The sequence below is a fragment of the Bombina bombina genome, chromosome 1 (genome assembly GCF_027579735.1).
Source record: "Bombina bombina isolate aBomBom1 chromosome 1, aBomBom1.pri, whole genome shotgun sequence".
NCBI classification, from domain to species: domain Eukaryota; kingdom Metazoa; phylum Chordata; class Amphibia; order Anura; family Bombinatoridae; genus Bombina; species Bombina bombina.
In genome coordinates, this window is record NC_069499.1 from 936,478,291 (window position 1) to 936,501,747 (window position 23,457).

Here is a 23,457-nt window from a genome sequence, read left to right on the forward strand (position 1 = left end):
TGAAGGGTCACTAAATCCTCAATGGGGTTTTTTTACCCATTGAACAAATATCCTTTACTATGGGGGGGAGGGCTGTGGAAGGAAGTTTGTATTGCATCTGTTGTCTGTTTGTTATTTGGTGAATTGACACCTGGTTTGAATAATTGTTTAATTCACATTGTTGATATTACTTTAATAATATACATTATATTTAATTGTATCCTTTTATTGCAAACTTGACCAACTACTCTATACTGGTAGCATATAAAAACTGGAAGCGGGATTGACCTTTCGGGATGCCGAACTGTAAGTACTAAAACACATACCCATACTCTCACAAACACACTCATACCACTCTTAAGCAATACACCATCATCTAACAATTCAGAGAGTAAGATAGAAATTAGACGTACAAAAACAGAATTTATGTTTACCTGATAATTACTTTCCTCCAACGTGTGTCCGTCCACGGCGTCAATCCTTACTTGTGGGATATCTTCCTCCCCAACAGGAAATGGCAAAGAGCCCAGCAAAGCTGGTCACATGATCCCCTCCTAGGCTCCGCCTACCCCAGTCATTCGACCGACGTTAAGGAGGAATATTTGCATAGGAGAAACCATATGTTACTGTTGGGGTGACTGTAGTTAAAGAAAATAAATTATCAGACCTGATTAAAAAAACCAGGGGCGGTGCCGTGGACCGGACACCCACCGTTGGAGAAAGTAATTTATCAGGTAAACATAAATCCTGTTTTCTCCAACATAGGTGTGTCCGGTCCACGGCGTCATCCTTACTTGTGGGAACCAATACCAAAGCTTTAGGACACGGATGAAGGGAGGGAGCAAATCAGGTCACCTAAATGAAGGACACCACGGCTTGCAAAACCTTTCTCCCAAAAATAGCCTCAGAAGAAGCAAAAGTATCAAATTTGTAAAATATTAGAAAAAGTGTGCAGTGAAGACCAAGTCGCTGCCTTAACATATCGATCAACAGAAGCCTTCTGTTCTTGAAGGCCCATGTGGAAGCTCACAGCCCTAGTGGAGTGAGCTGTGATTCTTTCAGGAGGCTGCCGTCGGCAGTCTCATAAGCCAATCGGATAATGCTTTTAATCCAGAAGGAGAGAGAGGTAGAAGTTGCTTTTTTACCTCTCCGTTTACCAGAATAAACAACAAACAAAGACAAAGTTTGTCTAGAAATCCTTAGTAGCTGCTAAGTAAAATTGAGAGCACGAAACTACATCCAAGTTGTGCAAACAAACGTTCCTTCTTTGAAACTGGATTAGGACACAAAGAAGGCACAACTATCTCCTGGTTATTGTTTTTTGTTAGAAACAACTGTTGGAAGAAAAACCCAGGTTTAGTACGCAAAAACCACCTTATCTGCATGGAACAACAGATAAGGAGATGAACACTGCAGAGCAGATAATTTCTGAAACTCTTCTAGCAGAAGAAATTGCAACCAAAAACAAAACTTTCCAAGATAATAACTTAATATCAACGGAATGTAAGGGTTCAAACGGAACCCCCTGAAGAAACTGAAGAACTAGGTTGAGACTCCAAGGAGGAGTCAAAATTTTGTTTACAGGCTTGATTCTAACCAGAGCCTGAACAAAGGCTAGAACATCTGGCACAGCTGCCAGCTTTTTGTGAAGTAACACAGACAAGGCAGAAATCTGTCCCCATCAAGGAACTTGCAGATAATCCTTTTTTCCCAATCCTTCTCGAAGGAAGGATAGACTCTTAGGAATCTTAACCTTGTCCCAAGGGAATCCTGCAGATTCACACCAACAGATTATACCAAATTATGTGGTAATTTTTCTGGTTACAGGCTTTCCAGGCCTGAACAAGAGTATTAATAACAGAATCTGAGAACCCTCGCTTTGATAAGATCAAGCGTTCAATCTCCAAGCAGTCAGCTGGAGTGGGTCGAACGGACCTAGAACAAGAAGGTCTCGTCTCAAAGGTAGCTTCCATGGTGGAGCCGATGACATATTCACCAGATCTGCATACCAAGTCCTGCGTGGCCACGCAGGAGCTATCAAAATCACCGACGCCCTCTCCTGATTGATCCTGGCTACCAGCCTGGGGATGAGAGGAAACGGCGGGGAACACATAAGCTAGTTTTGAAGGTCCAAGGTGCTACTAGTGCATCCACTAGAGCCGCCTTGGGATCCCTGGATCTGTACCCGTAGTAAGGAACTCTGAAGTTCTGACGAGAGGCCCATCAGATCCATGTCTGGAAATGCCCCACGGTTGAGTGACTTGGGCAAAGATTTCCGGATGGAGTTCCCACTCCCCCGGATGCAATGTCTGGACGACTCAGAAAATCCGCTTCCCAATTTTTCCACTCCTGGGATGTGGATAGCAGACAGGTGGCAGGAGTGAGACTCCGCCCATAGAATGATTTTGGTCACTTCTTCCATCGCTAGGGAACTCCTTGTTCCCCCCTGATGGTTGATGTATGAACTTGGCCCTCGCTAGCTGAGGCCAAGCTTTGAGAGCATTGAATATCGCTCTCAGTTCCAGAATATTTATCGGTAGAAGAGATTCTACCCGAGACCAAAGACCCTGAGCTTTCAGGGATCCCCAGACCGCGCCCCCAGCCCATCAGACTGGCGTCGGTCGTGACAATGACCCACTCTGGTCTGCGGAAGGTCATCCCTTGTGACCAGGTTGTCCAGGGACAGCCACCAACGGAAATGAGTCTCTGGTCCTCTGATTTACTTGTATCTTCGGAGACAAGTCTGAATAGTCCCCATTCCACTGACTGAGCATGAACAGTTGTAATGGTCTTAGATGAATGCGCACAAAAGGAACTATGTCCATTGCCGCTACCATCAAACCTATCACTTCCATGCACTGCGCTATGGAAGGAAGAGGAACGGAATGAAGTATCCGACAAGAGTCTAGAAGTTTTGTTTTTCTGGCTTCTGTCAGAAAAAATTCTCATTTCTAAGGAGTCTATTATAGTTCCCAAGAAGGGAACCCTCGTTGACGGAGATAGAGAACTCTTTTCCACGTTCACTTTCCATCCGTGAGATCTGAGAAAGGCCAGGACAATGTCCGTGTGAGCCTTTACTTGAGGAAGGGACGACGCTCGAATCAGAATGTCGTCCAAGTAAGGTACTACAGCAATGCCCCTTGGTCTTAGCACCGCCAGAAGGGACCCTAGTACCTATGAGAAAATCCTAGGAGCAGTGGCTAATCCGAAAGAAAACGCCACGAACTGGAAATGCTTGTCCAGGAATTCAAACCTTAGGAACCGATGATGTTCCTTGTGGATAGGAATATGTAGATACGCATCCTTGAAATCCACCTTGGTCATGAATTGACCTTCCTGGATGGAAGGAAGAAGTGTTCGAATGGTTTCCATCTTGAACGATGGAACCTTGAGAAACTTGTTCAAGATCTTGAGATCTAAGATTGGTCTGAACGTTCCCCTCTTTTTTGGGAACTATGAACAGATTGGAGTAGAACCCCATCCCTTGTTCTCTCTAATGGAACAGGATGAATCACTCCCATTTTTAGCAGGTCTTCTACCAATGTAAGAATGCCTGTCTTCTTAAGTGGTCTGAAGACAACTGAGACCTGTGGAACCTCCCCCTTGGAAGGAAGCTCCTTGAACTCCAGAGAATAACCTTGGGAGACTATTTCTAGCGCCCAAGGATCCAGAACATCTCTTGCCCCAGCCTGAGCGAAGAGAGAGAGTCTGCCCCCCACCAGATCCGGTCCCGGATCGGGGGCCACGCATTTCATGCTGTCTTGGTAGCAGTGGCAGGTTTCCTGGCCTGCTTTCCCTTTGTTCCAGCCTTGCATAGGTCTCCAGGCTGGATTGCTTGAGAAGTATTACCTTCCTGCTTAGAGGACGTAGCCCTTGGGGCTGATCCGTTTCTGCGAAAGGGACGAAACTTAGGTTTATTTTTGGTCTTGAAAAGACCTATCCTGAGGAAGGGCGTGGCCCTTGCCCCCAGTGATATCAGAGATAATCTCTTTCAAGTCAGGGCCAAAGAGTGTTTTTCCCCTTGAAAGGAATGTCAAGCAATTTGTTCTTGGAAGACGCATCCGCTGCCCAAGATTTTAACCAAAGCGCTCTGCGCCACAATAGCAAACCCAGAATTTTTTCGCCGCCAATTGCAAGGTGGCGTCTAGGGTGAAAGAATTAGCCAATTTAAGAGCACGAATTCTGTCCATAATCTCCTCATAAGAAGAGAATTACTAATAATCGCCTTTCCTAGCTCATCAAACTAGAAACACGCGGCTGCAGTGACAGGGACAATGCATGCAATTGGTTGTAGAAGGGAACCTTGCTGAACAAAACATCTTTAGCAGACCTTCTAATTTTTATCCATAGGATCTTGGAAAGCACAACTATCTTCTATGGGTATAGTGGCGCGCTTGTGTAGAGAAGAAACCGCCCCCTCGACCCTGGGGACTGTCTGCCATCAGTCCTTTCTGGGGGTCGACTATAGGAAAAACAATTTTATAAATATGGGGGGAGGTACTAAAGGTATACCGGGCCTGTCCCATTCTTTACTAACAATGTACGCCACCCGCTTGGATATAGGAAAAGCTTCGGGGGGCCCCGGGGCCTCTAAGAACTTTTCCATTTTACATAGTGGTTCTGGAATGACCAGATAATCACAATCATCCCAAATTGGATAACACCTCTTAAGCAGAGCGCGGAGATGTTTCCAACTTAAATTTAAAAGTAATCACATCAGGTTCAGCTTGTTGAGAAATGTTTCCTGAATCTGAAATTTCTCCCTCAGACAAAACCTCCCTGGCCCCCTCAGACTGGTGTAGGGGCCCTTCAGAAACCATATCATTAGCGTTCTCATGCTCTACAGAATTTTCTAAAACAGAGCAGTCGCGCTTTCACTGATAAGTGGGCATATTGGCTAAAATGTTTTTGATAGAATTATCCATTACAGCCGTTAAATGTTGCATAGTAAGGAGTATTGGCGCACTAGATGTACTAGGGGCCTCCTGTATGGGCAAGACTGGTGTAGACGAAGGAGGGGATGATGCAGTACCATGCTTACTCCCCTCACTTGAGGAATCATCTTGGGCATCATTTTTACTAAATTTTTTTTTTTTATGACATAAAATACATATAGTTAAATGAGAAGGAACCTTGGTTTCCCCCCAGTCAGAACACAATCTATCTGGTAGTTCAGACATGTTAAACAGGCATAAACTTGATAACAAAGCACAAAAAACGTTTTAAAATAAAACCGTTACTGTCACTTTAAATTTTAAACTAAACACACTTATTACTGCAATTGCGAAAAAGTATGAAGGAATTGTTCAAAATTCACCAAAATTTCACCACAGTGTCTTAAAGCCTTAAAAGTATTGCACCACCAAATTTGGAAGCTTTAACCCTTAAAAATAACGGAACCGGAGCCGTTTTTATATTTAACCCCTTTACAGTCCCTGGAATCTGCTTTGCTGAGACCCCAACCAAGCCCAAATGGGAATTACGATACCAATGATGCCTTCAAAAGACTTTTCTATGTATCAGAGCTCCACACACATGCAGCTGCATGCCATGCTGTCCTCAAAAACAAGTGCGCCATACCGGCGCGAAAATGAGGCTCTGACTATGATTAGGGAAAGCGCCCTAAAGAATAAGGTGTCAAAAACAGGTGCCTGCCGATATTAATCATATCAAAATACCCAGAATAAATGATTCCTCGAGAGGCTAAATAGTGTGTTAATAATGAATCGATTTAGCCCAGAAAAAGTCTACAGTTCTTAATAAGCCCTTGTGAAGCCCTTATTTACTATAGCTTAATAAACATGGCTTACCGGATCCCATAGGGAAAATGACAGCTTCGCAGCATTACATCGTCTTGTTAGAAGTGTGTCATACCTCAGAGCAGTAAGAGACTGCACACTGTTCCCCCAACTGAAGTTAATTGCTCTCAACAGTCGCTGTGTGGAACAGCCATGGATTTTAGTTACGGTGCTAAAATCATTTTCCTCATACAAAGCAGAAATCTTCATCTCTTTTCTGTTTGAGTAAATAGTACATACCAGCACTATTTAAAATAAATAACTCTTGATTGAATAATAAAAAACTACAGTTAAACACTAAAAAACTCTAAGCCATCTCCGTGGAGATGTTGCCTGTACAACGGCAAAGAGAATGACTGGGGGGAGGGGGGGGGTAGGCGGAGCCTAGGAGGGATCATGTGACCAGCTTTGCTGGGCCTTTGCCATTTCCTGTTGGGGAGAGAGATATCCCACATAGTAAGGATTGACGCCGTGGACCGGACACACCTATGTTGGAGAAATGAGAATCCACATCTTGGTATGTGGGGGGCATGACATCATCACTAAAAAAGAAAAGCAATACATAAAATACTTGAGCAAAAAACACACGGACATAGCAATACTAGAGGAGAACACACCTGAAAACAATAAAGAACATAATAAAATTACAACAAAGAATGGGTTGGACATGTATCCAGCAGTACGTATGAAGAAAAGAAAGCTGGGGGGGGGGGGGTGTGGACAATCCTCATTAGGAAAGAGTATACAGTGTAGAAAACTATGACATATCCGGAGAGTAGATACATCCTAATCAAATTGAAGTGGGACAAATAAGCCATCATAATTGGGAGAGTATATGGATCCCACACATCCAAAAAATAATTCTGGAGTGCCTTTAGTACATAACTATTGGGTTTTGCGGACTCATCTATTGTCCTGGGGGGGATTTTAACATTGCCCCACAGACACCAGCTGACAGATATCGTAACCCTAATATACGCAATTCCCCAAACAGACCACACTCGCTCTTACTCAAAAAAAAAAAATAGCTGAGTACTAGCACTCACAGATATATGGAGAGATAGACACCCAGAGACCAAGGAATACAGCAAAAGACACATTGTCAAGAATTGATCTGTTCCTCACCTCCCATAGTCTAGGAGCCAGCATCACAGACACAGACCTTGATATAGCCACCATATCTGATTATGCACCAATCACAATTAAAATACACAACAAATCCAAAACCGTGAGATCCCATAGATGGTTCTTCTCGACTTATTTATACTGTGATCTGAACTTAAAACGACACCTAATAGGAGAATGGAGGGCCTATGACTCCATAAATCAAGCGCACAGAGAAAATCCCATACTACACTGGGAAGCAGGGAAAGCGGTTTTGAGAGGAGTAATTACCTCGTATGTGGCGGGTATGTTTTTAAAAAAAAAAAGCAAGAGAGGAAACTTTATTAAGACAGGTATTAAATGCAAGGAATAGATATTTGCGAGACCCAAACAATACGACTAGACAGAAATACAAAGAGACTAAACTGGTCAGGGACACAGCAATTCAGCAGGAAACAATCAGGATAATGACTGCCTTGCAAGCCAAGTACTACAGACATGGAAACATGACAGGCAAACTCCTAGCAAGACTCCCAAAACATACAAAACCGAACAAATATATCACAGCCATCAGAGACAAAACCACACTGCATACCTCTACCACCAACATTCAAAATACATTCAAAGAATACTATACAACATTGTACCAAGGCCAAACAATAGATAGATCCCATCAAGCCACATTTTAGCAAACATTAAACCATCCAACAATTTCAGAAGATAGCTTACAGGCTCTGAACGAAATAATTTTGATTCAAGAAACGGGGGTCTTGAGGGAACTGTCATTAGAAAAAGCCCCAAGGCCAGATGGTCTCCCAGGGGAATTTTACAAGATCTTACAAGACGAAATAGCACCTACTCTTACGCAACTATATAGCAAACTCATGTCAGGGAAAATTTACCTATCAAAATACTTCAGAGGCACACATTTGTGTTATCTCAAAACCAAACAGAGACCCACTCCTCTCCAAGTCCTACCATCCGATTTCACTAATGAACTCTGACTATAAAGTACTCACTAAAATACTGGCAAATAGATTGGCGAGAGTTTTGCCAGACTTAATTCATGGTGATCAAACGGGCTTTGTTAAAGGGAGATCCTCTGTGGTAAACATTAGAAAGCTTCAATTCAAACTAACTTACTTTTGGAACCACAAAGAAAAACAAATATAGAACAAAACACCAGACGCTTGTATTCTATTAGTTGATGCCAAAAAGGCTTTTGATAGAGTCCTCTGGGATCACCTTTTCCACATGCTAGATAATTCGGCATAAAAGGACTCTTTGCACAAACAATAAAATGTTATACACTCACCCATAGGTCTCAGTCCTAATTAATGGAGAACCCTCTCAACCATTCCCACTTAGAAGAGGCAAAAGGCAAGGGGCCCCCTATCCCCTTGATGTTTAACCTGTCCATCAAACCCTTAGCAATCAAAATCTGTACAGAAATGGAAGGCCTAAGTATTGACAAAGTAAGATGTCACCTGTCTCTGTTTGCAGATGACATGATCTTATACATTAAGAAGCAAAAATTAAAATACACTCCCATAGAATGATGGCCACAACTGACTCTGGGGGCGTAGCAGTCCCAAATTTGGAATATTGCAGCTGGGCGGCCCAGGTGAAATATATCCTAGATTGTTTGACGGGGCAAAACCATTTTACCATACTACAATTGTAAGAACAAATAATAAAACAATGGTCAATAAGAGCAATACCACACATGCCAAACCAGCAAATTAATAAACTTCTTAACAATTACCCTTTAATGCAACAACCAATACAAGCGTGGAGGAAAACTTGCAATAAACTAAAATTCGATTATCAAATAACGAAATTCCTCCCTCTACAAGGAAACCCAGAATTCCCAGCAGGAATAGACACAAACGTTTTTCGAGTATGGAAGGAAAAGAGGTTGCATATCGTGTCACAGGCTGTAGAGAATCTGGGAACCAGAGTTAAAACAGTCAATAACATGCGGGTGCAGCGCCAACTTCTACAGACACACCATTTTGCTTACTTGCAGATGAAACATTACATCAATAGCTTATTACACCACAAATAACTCACAGACTCAAACCTCAGTGTTAACAGACTACTAACTTTGACTGCTCAAGGATCAACCACTATAACACCCACATATAAAGTGCTCATAGACCATACTAATAAGGACATGCTAACACACATCAGTGTAGAGTGGACCAAATTACTGGGAGTAGAAATAACAACAGCCAAAATAAAACAAAGCATCCAAATGACTAGGTCAGCTACCATGTCCTCCAACATAAGAGAATCGCATACTCGATTACTGGAAAAAGCATATACCACTCCAAAAGTATATAAAAAGTGGGTCCCCCAAGCATCAGGCAAATGTCCAAAATGCTTAGAGAGGAGGCAGACCTTCTACACATGATTTTCCCAAACTGTACAAATTTTGGGGCATGATCATACACTGGTTAAATTCCACACTATTCTTTAAACTATTCTTTAAACTAGAGCGTTCTCCTCAGCTGATAGTGTTTCTATCTCCTCTTGGGATAACAGCTAAACAAGTAAGGCCACTAGTCCACAACGTGTTCCTACAAGCTAGAAACATGATTTTCCAGAACTGGTTAAAATAATTGGTGCCGGGAGGCGGAGCCAACCGCCAAGCTAACAAGACGTGCCACTACAGAGCTCCTGAAGACGAATTATTAAAATCATCTTTTATGGCGTTCTAAATTCCTGAATAACCTGTACCTTGATTCTGGTATAACCCTAGGACATGGGCTTTAAGTTTGGGCTCCAGATAACCCAGCCGATTTGGTAAACTCCCAGCCAGCTACAACCGCACCGGGGAGTTTGATATCAGGACTATCAGATACCCGCTAGTTGGACCAGCCTATCCCCCGGTCCCACATCTAGCTGAATATTATTTCTACTAAGCTGCTCTCAAAATGGAGAAGCTCTCAGCATCCCTCATAACTTTATTGGAGGGCATCAGCAGAAAAGCCGACAGAAACTTTCTCGGCTTAAAGAATACTCTTATTGAAATGCGCAACAAAGATGGCGCTACTCCCCTGTCAGCCTGTGACTCCACCGGGGAAAATCAGATAGAAGGCCTCCTACCAGCTTGGCAACTGCATCGACACACACAAGAGGAACAACATGTTTGTGTTTCTGTTAATATACCGCAGGAGCCAGCAAATAGAGATCTGACACTACTGTATTTTGAGGTACCATCACGCACTATTGCTGTAGACACGGATTTCATAAGGCCAACCCGGCCCACTACCGAGCTACACCCTCAGCTCTCTCCCACCCACTATCTATTCTCCCAAGCAGCTCTGACATTGGAAGGGATCAATAGTCTGAGAGATGCGGACGTTTACACCAGGCGCTCAATGGTGACTACCCACATACTATCTAAAACCACTTCAGTTGAGGGGAGAAAAGGCGGGCCTGCAGACCTAACTTCTTTCAGCGAAGGCATAGCGCTACACCTCACCTTCCCGCAGATATATTTCTTGAAGATGGTCGGCACTGCTCAAATAGCCTTACCGCTTGCCTTTACGCTGCTTCACCCCATTATGCGGCTGAGCGGCTGGGATCACGTTGGTGCATTACCTGCTTGTGTGAGCTTGGGCCGGAGACACCGGGGATCGACCTCCATGGGGCATGCTGGACGGCTGAAGAGCCCTTTTGATCCGGGCGGATGAAAGCCGCAAATTTTTTATAAGCCCACGCTGGCATAGAAAGATATGGCATACCGCTGCTCTGCTGGACTGTTAAGGTTGCTGCTCTCACAGTTAACTTCTCCAGTCTTGTTTTCTACCCCTGTCTGCTATTGGGACACTAGGATGAGATACTGGGACTTTAACGGGCTTAACCCTAGACAACATATTGGGTTATATATATCTCTCCCTACTAAGTTTGCTCGCTAGCACAATATGTGCTTATTATCAATCAATAGAGGGGTAACTGTTAATATCATTGTTAGTTGTTATGGGTTGACTTTGATACTGCTATTGACATATAGAGTTGTGTGATTTCCCCATCCTTATTCTGTATTCATATGTTTATTAAGGAAGCTGGAGTTGTTAAGTACACTTGCCTATATCCTATATTTGATATGGTGATATCTAATTTATTACTATATTAGAGCTCAACTAGATGGCATGTGCCTTACCTAATACCATTTATTTTATGGTTAAGCGATAGCTACCTATAAGCCTGCGCTCAAGAGTCTCATAGACTCTCCCTCTAATTTACCTAACCTTTATGTGCCCTTATAGGTTTTTATTGATCCAAGGGCGACCATTTATAGCGGTGTTGGTTGCTCCTGTCACAACAAGTTTTCAGTTCATGCCCTAGTTTTAATTCTGCTTAGTGATGCATGTTAACCTCATAACCGTGTTTATTTTTTTTTCTTAAATTTTCAATATTGGGGGGAAAAGGTTATATCTCTCTGAATTATTTTTCTTCTTAAGGGGATCACTTTATATAGGCATATACTCAGGCTAATATCTAAATAGCAGTCCAGGTGTACAATGAGAGCTGGTTGGAATTTATATTACCTGCACTTATTGCAGAGAGTGGGTACTAGATGCCCCAAGTTTATACTGATTTTTGCTGGAGGGGTATACATATGTATAAGTTTATAGCTTAGATATAGATGATATGCGTGTTCCCCAATTAGGGCACCTTATTTGTGTATTACACTTAATGATCAAACTAATTTTTTAGCTAAAATTATTTATCGTTATAATATTTCTGTTAAGATTCTGTTGAGGGGTTTAATGACGCTCTACATCTATTTCAACTACATGTGTGAATCTCTCTTAAAAAAAAAAAAAAAAAAAAAAAAAAAAAAAAGATAATATGCTCATCGCCTCTGCTCTATGCTTACTGTCGCAGAAAATGGATGCTGGCACTGAACATATGTTTACGACAGGCTAAGTATTTAGTACTATTCTGCTCTCATGGCCCAATAATAGGGAAAGATTAGACACCAGATTGAGAAATGTTTGTTCTTATATTTATAAGATATAATTTTAGTATCTTCCCAAATGTTATATAGAAATGTATATTTTTTATCATACTCCATTTCAGTTAGGGGACAAGTTTAATACGCAATGTTTGGATAAGTTTATATATTGCTTGTTTCCTTACTCTTTAGGTCAGCCCTGAACACCTATGTAAATAAATGGAAGGTATATTATACTATATATCATATTTACTAAATGACAATGACTGCAAAAGAAATATGTCATTACCAATATTTTAAGTACACATAGTTATCTTATGCCTATGTCACTGAGCTTTGGTATTTACGTTTGTCTTATGTTTGTTACCTATCTTATAAGCATGCCAAGGGTTATTTTTTCTCCCCCCCCCTATATAGGGGTACTCTTTCTGCTTTGTACACTCATGTCCCCTGCTAAGAATGGCATACCCCCTATGCAGAATCTACAGTATTGATAGTGCAAATTTTCTGCCCATACTGAGCTCCTCTCTTCCCTTTCCCGCCGGTACATGTTGCCTGCGGGTCATATCCCTATTCCTTTTCCCCACATCGCTTATAGCTAGCATCTCCCCAGGAGAGGAGCTCACCCAGAAGTCTCCTATGCCCCATACTTTCTAATTCCCCCCCCTCTACCATAACTTTAGTATCGCTAAAAACCAGCATACTCCCCTAATCTTCTGTCCCATAGTTTACGAATCCTATAGTGATGTCAGTACTAAGCCATGTTAAGCCTTGACAACGCTCCTTTACTAACTTATATACCATCACCCTTATAGATACAACCATATTATTAGAGGGGAAATGTAATAGTAGAGACTAACCTAATTTGCACTATGTTTTGCTAGATATAATTCTGTTTTTATGGTCATGGGATCCCTTCACTTGAACGTTCCCAAACTCCTAACACCTACCTTATCTTACCTACACCTATTCCACCGCCTTCCCTATATACATAGTGGTGCTTATCCGCTGAATCTCCCTCCCCCCCATATATTTCAGCCCAAAAGTGGCTGACATCTATGCTAATTCTCCACAGGCTGACATCTTTGATTCAGATAATATATCGACTGTTTTCTATAGTACTGTGGAGATTAATCGTTAATAGTATAACAAAAAAATGAAGTTATATTCTATCTTGCCTACACTCTTGTCTATATTCATGCTAAGATTGGATATATATTTATCTTGTCACATATGTATTTTATATTTTTCCTCTCTTTTTTTCTTTTCTTTTTGTTCTCTAATAATGTCAGTTTATAGACAATGTTTTACTCACTCTGTTGTAACATTGTCCTAAGGGCGAATCTTGTTTGTGATGATATATTCTAACTTCAATAAAAAAAATATTTTCAAAAAAAAAAAAAAGAATTGGTGCCCACCTTAGCAATATTGAAACTTAAAGGGACAGTCAAGTCCAAAAAAATGTTCATGTTTCAAATATGGCATGTCATTTTAAACAACTTTCCATGTTACTTTTATCACCAATTTTGCTTTGTTCTCTTGGTATTTTTAGTAGAAAGCTAAACCTAGGAATACTTATATGATAATTTCTAAGCCCTTGAAGGCCACCTCTTATCGCATGCTTTTTTATTTTATTTTCACAACAGGGGAGAGCTAGTTCATGTAAGCCATATAGATAACATTGGGATCACGCCCGTGGCTTATGGCAAACACTGCACTGATTGGCTAAAATTAAAGTCAATATATAATAAATAAAATGTCATGTGATCAGGGGGTTGTCAGAAGAGGCTTAGATACAAGTTAACCACAGAGGTAAAAAGTGTATTAATATAACTGTGTTGGTTATGCAAAACTGGGCAATTGGTAATAAAGGGATTATCTATCTTTTTAAACAACAAAAATTCTGGTGTTGACTGTCCCTTTAACACTCAAAAGCAAATGACTCACAAACAAGGAGATACCCTAAGAGACATGCAGAAATGAACACCACACTTCATGAAAAAGTGGGGGCCGTACATACAGCAATTAGATGACACCCTAAAAAGCAAATCCTCTACCCACTTAGGAACACAGAATACCTACTAGCAGCACAGATTAGAGGGGAATGGCAAATAGAATGGACTGACAGATAGATTCAAAACACAGACAGAGTTGGATCAACAAGTCAAATGGGGGAAAAAAGACTTGAGAGGGGTAAGGAAAGCAGAAGAGTTAATAGAACTCTTATACACAAAAAGTAACAGGAAACTAAACACGGACAAAACCTGATCAAAAAGAAGTGAAGACACTGGCACCCCGGGAGGTCAGCCAATATGGAAAGTTAAACAACCAAGAAAATCCCTCACTACAGTAGCTATTGTTATGAACTATAACGAGTTTAAATGTTTAATCTATGTAAGACCTTTTATTTTAGTTCAGATCATTGTTTTTAGGTTATAATTATAAGACTTAAAGCAGTGTGAAGTAAGGGATAAGACTGTAAGAAGGGAAAGGGAGGACGGAAAAATAAGAAGAGAAAATGAAGAGAGGACAAGGAAAACCGAAGGAAAATGAACTACCCAAACACAAGGACAACAAACTCAAATAACAGCAAGGACACATAATATAGTAACTTATCTACTTTTTCTTATGAAACCACAACCAATGAAGGTTGGAAATGTTATCTGTGTATGGAAATTGTCATCTCTGTATAAATAAATAATTTTTTTAAAAAAATAAAAAAATTTCATTTTGTGTTAGCGCACTTGAGAAAACATGTTCATGTTTGCACGACTTGTTTCATGTTAGATTCCCCCCCACACACTTTTCCCGCTCCATTGAAGTCTATGGTTGAGAAAACGTTAATATGGTTGCAATATTCAAACTTTGGCTTTTTGTGCAAGTTGGGTTAGCGATTGTGCCAAAACTTTTTATTTTCAACTTGTAATATGCGCGCTACCCAACAAACCGAAAAATGTTACTTCTAGCGGACTTAACATGCAAGCGGGAACGCAAACTACTACCACTCCACTTGTAATCTAGCCCTATATGTGACAAAAAATCAGTTATTTTTTCCCAGGAAATAATTATAGATATATAAGCTTACAAAGTTTCTGCACAGAGGGTGAGGATATATATATATATATATATATCAAAAATATTGTGTGCGCGTTCACTTATTCCCCCATAGAAGTCAATGGACCCCACTCTCACGCAAACCCCATCATATATTCCTATTTGCGTTAACCCAACATGAAAATATGAACATTTCACATTACAATGTTCTTCACATACAAGAATATCTTCTATTTATTCATGAATATATATATATAGAAAAATCTATTTCAAAATAAAAAGAGCATAGGAATGTAAAATATTCCTAACACCTTCAGGTTTAACGCAGTTGTTGCACAAATCCTGAAGCTAGAGTGTGTTGGTCTTTTGCTCTAGCCTTTTTCTTTCAACTTATAATATGCTGTATTTTTTTTGCACATGCACTAACTGTGCTCAAAGTAAACATTTATCATGGCCACATTAGCCCGATTATTACAAGTAACAAGCTAGAGCAAAAACATAATTTATGTAAGAACTTACCTGATAAATTCATTTCTTTCATATTAGCAAGAGTCCATGAGCTAGTGACGTATGGGATATACTCATTCTCCTACCAGGAGGGGCAAAGTTTCCCAAACCTCGCAAAAATGCCTATAAATACACCCCTCACCACACCCACAATTCAGTTTTAACGAATAGCAAGAAGTGGGGTTTGATAAGAAAAAAGTGCGAAAGCATATAAAATAAGGAATTGGAATAATTGTGCTTTAATACAAAAAAATCATAACCACCACAAAAAAAGGGCGGGCCTCATGGACTCTTGCTAATATGAAAGAATGAATTTATCAGGTAAGTTCTTACATTAAATTATGTTTTCTTTCATGTAATTAGCAAGAGTCCATGAGCTAGTGACGTATGGGATAATGATTACCCAAGATGTGGATCTTTCCACACAAGAGTCACTAGAGAGGGAGGGATAAAAATAAAGACAGCCAATTCTGCTGAAAATAATCGCACACCCAAAATAAAGTTTAATGAAAACATAAGCAGAAGATTCAAACTGAAACCGCTGCCTGAAGTACTTTTCTACCCAAAAACTGCATCAGAAGAAGAAAATACATCAAAATGGTAGAATTTAGTAAAAGTATGCAAAGAGGACCCAAGTTGCTGCTTTGCAAATCTGATCAACCGAAGCTTCATTCCTAATACGCCCAGGAAGTAGAAAACTGACCTAGTAGAATGAGCTGTAATCCTTCAGAGGCGGAGTTTTACCCGAGACTCAACATAGCAAGATGAATTAAAGATTTCAACCAAGATGCCAAAGAAATGGCAGAAGCTTTCTGGCCTTTTCTAGAACCGGAAAAGATGACAAATAGACTAGAAGTCTTTCGGAAAGATTTAGTAGCTTCAACTAATATTTCAAAGCTCTAACAACATCCAAAGAATGCAACGATTTTCTCCTTAGAATTCTTAGGATTTAGGACAATAATGAAGGAACCACAATTTCTCTACTAATGTTGTTGGAATTCACAACTTTAGGTAAAATCAAAAGAAGTTCGCAACACCGCCTTATCCTGATGAAAAATCAGAAAAGGAGACTCACAAGAAAAGAGCAGATAATTCAGAAAAACTCTTCTCTGGCAGAAGAGATGGGCCAAAAAGGAACAAACTTTCCAAGAAAGAATTTAATGTCCAATGAATGCATAGGTTCAAATGGAGGAGCTTGAAGAGCCCCCCCAGAACCCTAATTCAAACTCCAAGGAGGAGAATTGACTTAATGACAGGTTTTATACGAACCAAAGCTTGTACAAACAATGAATATCAGGAAGAATAGCAATCTTTCATGTGAAAAAGAACAGAAAGAGCAGAGATTTGTCCCTTTCAAGGAACTTGCGGACAAACCCTTATCTAAACCATCCTGAAGAACGGATAATATTCTCGGTATTCTAAAAGAATGCCAAGAAAATGATGAGAAAGACACCAAGAAATATAAGTCTTCCAGACTCTATAATATATCTCTCTAGATACAGATTTACGAGCCTGTAACATAGTATTAATCACAGAGTCAGAGAAACCTCTTTGACCAAGAATCAAGCGTTCAATCTCCATACGTTTAAATTTAAGGATTTCAGATCCTGATGGAAAAAAGGACCTTGAGACAGAAGGTCTGGTCTTAACGGAAGAGTCCACGGTTGGCAAGAGGCCATCCGGACAAGATCCGCATACCAAAACCTGTGAGGCCATGCCGGAGCTACCAGCAGAACAAACGAGCATTCCTTCAGAATCTTGGAGATTACTCTTGGAAGAAGAACTAAGAGGCGGAAAGATATAGGCAGGATGATACTTCCAAGGAAGTGATAATGCATCCACTGCCTCCGCCTGAGGATCCCGGGATCTGGACAGATAACTGGGAAGTTTCTTGTTTAGATGAGACGCCATCAGATCTATTTCTGGAAGTTCCCACATTTGAACAATCTGAAGAAATACCTCTGGGTGAAGAGACCATTCGCCCGGATGCAACGTTTGGCGACTGAGATAATCCGCTCTCCCAATTGTCTATACCTGGGATATGAACCGCAGAGATTAGACAGGAGCTCGATTCGCCCAAACCAAAATTCGAGATACTTCTTTCACAGCCAGAGGACTGTGAGTCCCTCCTTGATGATTGATGTATGCCACAGTTGTGACATTGTCTGTCTGAAAACAATGAACCGATTCTCTCTTCAGAAGAGGCCAAAACTGAAGAGCTCTGAAAATTGCACGGAGTTCCAAAATATTGATCGGTAATCGCACCTCTGAGATTCCCAAACTCCTTTGTGCCGTCAGAGATCCCCACACAGTCCCCAACCTGTGAGACTTGCATCTGATGAAATTACAGTCCAGGTCGGAAGCACAAAAGAAGCCCCCTGAATTAAACGATGGTGATCTGTCCACCACGTTAGAGAGTGTCGAACAATCAGTTTTAAAGATATTAATTGAGATATCTTTGTGTAATCCTTGCACCATTGATTCAGCATACAGAGCTGAAGAGGTCGCATGTGAAAACGAGCAAAGGGATCGCGTCGATGCAGCAGTCATAAGACCTAGAATTTCCATGCATAAGGCTACCGAAGGGAATGATGTGACTGAAGTTTCGACAAGCTGCAATCAATTTTAGGACGTCTCTTGTCTGTTAAAGACAGAGTCATGGACACTGAATCTATCTGGAAACCCAGAAAGGTTACCCCTTGTCTGAGGAATCAAAGAACTTTTTGGTAAATTGATCCTCCAACCATGATCTTGAAGAAAAACTACACAAGTCGATTCGTATGAGATTCTGCTAAATGTTAAAGACTGAGCAGAGTACCAAGATATCGTCCAAATAAGGAAATACCACAATACCCTGTTCTCTTGATTACAGACAGAAGGGCACCGAGAATCTTTGTAAAAATTCTTGGAGCTGTAGCTAGGCCAAACGGGTAGAGCCACAAAACTGGTAATGCTTGTCCAGAAAAGAGAATCTCAGGAATGATATGATCCAATTTTCTTTGAAAAAACGGTAACCTGCGCCCTACCAGCTGAGCTGAATGAGAGGTGCCGCACCTTCATGTGGACTTAGAACCAAGGGCTTTGCCTTTCTAGCAGGCTTGGATTTATTCCAGACTGGAGATGGTTTCCAAACTGAAACAGCCTCCTGAGGACGAAGGATCAGGCTTTTGTTCTTTGTTTGAAACGAAAGGAACGAAAACGATTATTAGCCCGGTTTTTAGCCTTTAGATTTTTTATCTGTGGTAAAAAACAGTTGAGATAATAGAATCCAACTGAGAACCAAATAATTTGTTACCCTGGAAAGAAATGGAAAGTAGAGTTGATTTAGAAGCCATATCAGCATTCCAAGTCTTAAGCCATAAAGCTCTTCTAGCTAAAATAGCTAGAGACATAAACCTGACATCAACTCTAATAATATCAAAAATGGCATCACAGATAAAATTATTAGCATGCTGAAGAAGAATAATATCATGGAGAATCATGATTTGCTACTTGTTGCGCTAAAGGTTTCCAACCCTAAAAGTTGAAGCTGCAGCAACATCAAGCCAATGATATAGCAGGTCTAGAAGATTACCTGAACACAGATAAGCTTTTCTTAGAAAGGATTCAATTTTCCTATCTAAAGGATCTTTAAACGAAGTACCATCTGACGTAGGAATGGTAGTACGTTTAGCAAGGGTAGAAATAGCCCCATCAACTTTAGGGATTTTGTTCCGAAAATTCTAACCTGTCAGACGGTACAGGATATAATTGCTTAAAACATTTAGAAGGAGTAAATGAATTACCCAATTTATCCCATTCTTTGGAATTACTGCAGAAATAGCATTAGGAACAGGAAAAACTTCTGGAATAACCACAGGAGATCTAAATACCTTAACTAAACATTTAGATATTAGTATCAAGAGGACCAGAATCCTCTATTTCTAAAGCAATTAATACTTCTTTAAGTAAAGAACGAATAAATTCCATTTTAAATAAATATGAAGATATATCAGCATCAATCTCTGAAACAGAATCCTCTGAACCAGAAGAGTCATCAGAATCAGAATGATGATGTTCATTTAAAAATTCATCTGTAGGGAGAGAAGTTTTAAAAGATTTTTTACGTTTACTAGAAGGAGAAATAACAGACATAGCCTTCTTGATCGGATTCAGAAACAAATCTCTTATGTTATTCAGGGACATTCTGCACCTTAGATGTTGAAGGAACTGCAACAGACAATGGTACTTTACTAAAGGAAATATTATCTGCGATTACAAGTTTGTCATGACAATTAATACAAACAACAGCCGGAGGAATAGCTACCAAAAGTTTACAGCAGATACACTTAGCTTTGGTAGATCCAGCACTAGACAGCGATTTTCCTGTAGTATCTTCTGACTCAGATGCAAACGTGAGACATCTTGCAATATGTAAGAGAAAAAACAACATATAAAGCAAAATAGATCAATTCCTTATATGACAGTTTCAGGAATGGGAAAAAAATGCCAAAGAACAAGCTTCTAGCACCAGAAGCAATGAAAAATGAGACTTAAATAATGTGGAGACAAAAGCGACGCCCATATTTTTTAACGCCAAATTAAGACGCCCACATTATTTGGCGCCTAAATGCTTTTGGCGCCAAAAAATGACGCCACATCCGGAACGCCGACATTTTTGGCGGCAAAATAACGTCAAAAAATGACGCAAACTTCCGGCGACACGTATGACGCCGGGAAACGGAAAATAATTTTTGCGCCAAACAAAGGTCAGCGCCAAGAATGACGCAATAAAATGAAGCATTTTCAGCCCCCCGCGAGCCTAACAGCCCACAGGGAAAAAAGAATCAAATTTTTGAAGGTAAGAAAAAATTAATAATTCAAATGCATAATCCCAAATATGAAACTGACTGTCTGAAAAATAAGGAAAGTTGAACATTCTGAAGTCAAGGCAAATAAATGTTTTGAATACATATATTTAGAACTTTATAAACAAAGTGCCCAACCATAGCTTAGAGTGTCACAGAAAATAAGATTTACTTACCCCAGGACACTCATCTACATGTTTGTAGAAAGCCAACCAGTACTGGAAACGAGAATCAGCAGAGGTAATGGTATATATAAGAGTATATCGTCGATCTGAAAAGGGAGGTAAGAGATGAATCTCTAACGACCGATAACAGAGAACCTATGAAATAGACCCGTAGAAGGAGATCACTCGCATTCATATAGGCAATACTCTCCTCACATCCCTCTGACATTCACTGCACGCTGAGAGGAAAACCGGGCTCCAACTTGCTGCGGAGCGCATATCAACGTAGAATCTAGCACAAACTTACTCTCACCACCTCCATCGGAGGCAAAGTTTGTAAAACTGAATTGTGGGTGTGGTGAGGGGTGTATTTATAGGCATTTTGAGGTTTGGGAAACTTTGCCCCTCCTGGTAGGAATGTATATCCCATACGTCACTAGCTCATGGACTCTTGCTAATTACATGAAAGAAAGACCAATTTGTGCCACTTGTAATCAACCCCTTAATAAGTTATTAGCTTGTGCAGCTGTGCATCCTCCAGTTTAAATTATAAAAAGTGCAGTGCATACACGTAACATCCATACTGATGAACCTGAATGTGAGTATGATACTCACTTTGCAGTAATTGTTATATCATAATTTTGTCGCCTAAATGTCAGGAACCATAATCTGCTATCAGATTTCTCCAACATGTAAAATCAAATGAGTAAATAGTTTAGTGGGAAGTTAACAGAATATATTGTTATCTCCAACATTAAAGGGACACTCAAGTAAAAATAAATTTTTATGATTCAGATAGAACATGCAGTTTTAAGACAATTTCCAATTTACTTCCATTATCAAATTTTTCAGTCTATTTATATTCACACTTTCTGGGGAACAAGCTCTTACTGAGCATATGCACAACCTCACAGGGTATATGTATACTAGTCTGTGATTGGCTGATGTCTGTCACATGAAACAGGGGGCCGGACAATGGGAGAAAAAATAAAAATTGTCAGAAAAAAAATCTACTACTTATTTGAAATTCAGAGTGTTATTGCATTGTCTTTTTATTATGCACTTGTTAATTATGTCATTCTACTGCATTGAGTGGTCCCTTAAAGGCATTTGTGATTGCACCTCGTCTTATTATTATGGGCTAGATTACGAGTAGAATGGTATATAGCGCTCTCGCTATGTGCGTTAACTGCACTAGAAGTAATCATTTTGTGCACTCTCGGGTAGTTGGCATATTACAAGTGGAAAGTAAAACTTTTTTGCACAAGCGCTACCCTGGCGTGTGCAAAAAAGCTTAAAGGGACAGTCTACACCAGAATTTTTATTGTTTTAAAAGATAGATAATCCCTTTATTACCCATATTGGTGATAAAAGTAAATTGGAAAATTGTTTAAAATGACATGCTCTAAATGAATCATGAAAGTTTATTTTGGCCTAGACTGTCCCTTTAAGTTAAAATACCGTGACTACGTTCACATATTCCCCTATAGAAGTCAATGGAGCAAGAAAAGTGGAAAAAAGCCTAATACCCTACTTGCGCGCAACATCTGATGCTGTTTTGGTAAAATGTATATCTTTATCTATATATATTTATTTATAAATACTAAGAACATATTCCCCTTTGTGAAGAACATTGGAATGTGAAATATTTACAGTACATACATAAAGACTATTAAAAATGAATATTGCATAAATATGATTTTCCATGTTTTCATCTACTTGACTACAAAGGACTCTAATGCACACACACACACATATATATATATATACACACATGTATTTAAGTGTTTATATGTCTGTAAATACATACACATATAAATACATATGTACACACATATATGCATATTTAGATATGTGTGTATATGTATCTCTGAGAGCTCATAACTTTGAGCACTTATATAACTTTTTTGTGCAAATTTTTTATTAATTTTTTTATCAGTGTTATTATATTGTAACTGTATTTTTAAATTCATTTTTGAAGTATTCTTTTTTTACCACTTTTTGAAGATGCAATTAACTCGACAAACGTAAATCACGATTGCGCTCACGCGTTGTCATTTACTTTCAACTTGTAATATACGTGCTGCTTCCGATGCGCGCAAACAGCTGCAATAAAACAATATCGATTGCGCGAAACAGCGAAACACTAGTAATTCTGCCTTTTATTAAAGAGTACAGTCCAACAACAAGAACGCACCCTGCTAATGTGGATAAAGCACTTTATTATTCCATCATATATGAAGTAACACTCACTAATCTCTGTAGGAGGGGGTGTGTCAGTCTGCAGCATGAAGACCAGTACGTTGTGCGTTACAGTGATACACAAGGAGGATTATCTGAGTGCTGCCCGGGAGTGTTTGCTTGCTTCATGGATCCACGGAGAGGGTAAGGATTTCTCTTTTCTTGCTTTTCTGAATACTATGAGGTTATAGAGTATACAACTGTTTCACATGTATTAGTGGTCTGTACTATTATTTCACAGATATCTGTTATAAGACGCTGCTTCACACCATAAGGTTTGAATCCGCAATATTTGGCACAAGGTTAAACTGCAATACTTATGTGCGGGCATTAAGGGTAACTTGTGGACTAATACAATTTAACAGAATTTACACACACTGATAAGTAACATGGCAGCTGAAGGATTTATTTTTCAGCAATCAGCTGTGGACATTAGTGATGAGGAGGATTTGTTTAGCACAGATTATATTGAGCAAGAAGAAAATAAAAACATTGATTCCCTTTTCTATAAGATGGACAACATTCTGAAAAAAAGATTCAAGGGTTGAAATAGATATAAAAACATTTGTCATGTACAAGAAAGCCAAGGGCATACCACGGGGATTGCACATAAGGAAGATTCCTTCATTTCAGGTCTTGGATCAGACTTTCATTGATAACTGGAATGCTGTTTTAACAGAGTGTTCTCTGGCATTACTTGATCTGTTGATCGAATATAAGAAACAGCAAAGAGATGAAGTATGTAAAGAGAAATTAAAACTTCAGGATTACATGCGGCCTCTGAGTGACAACCC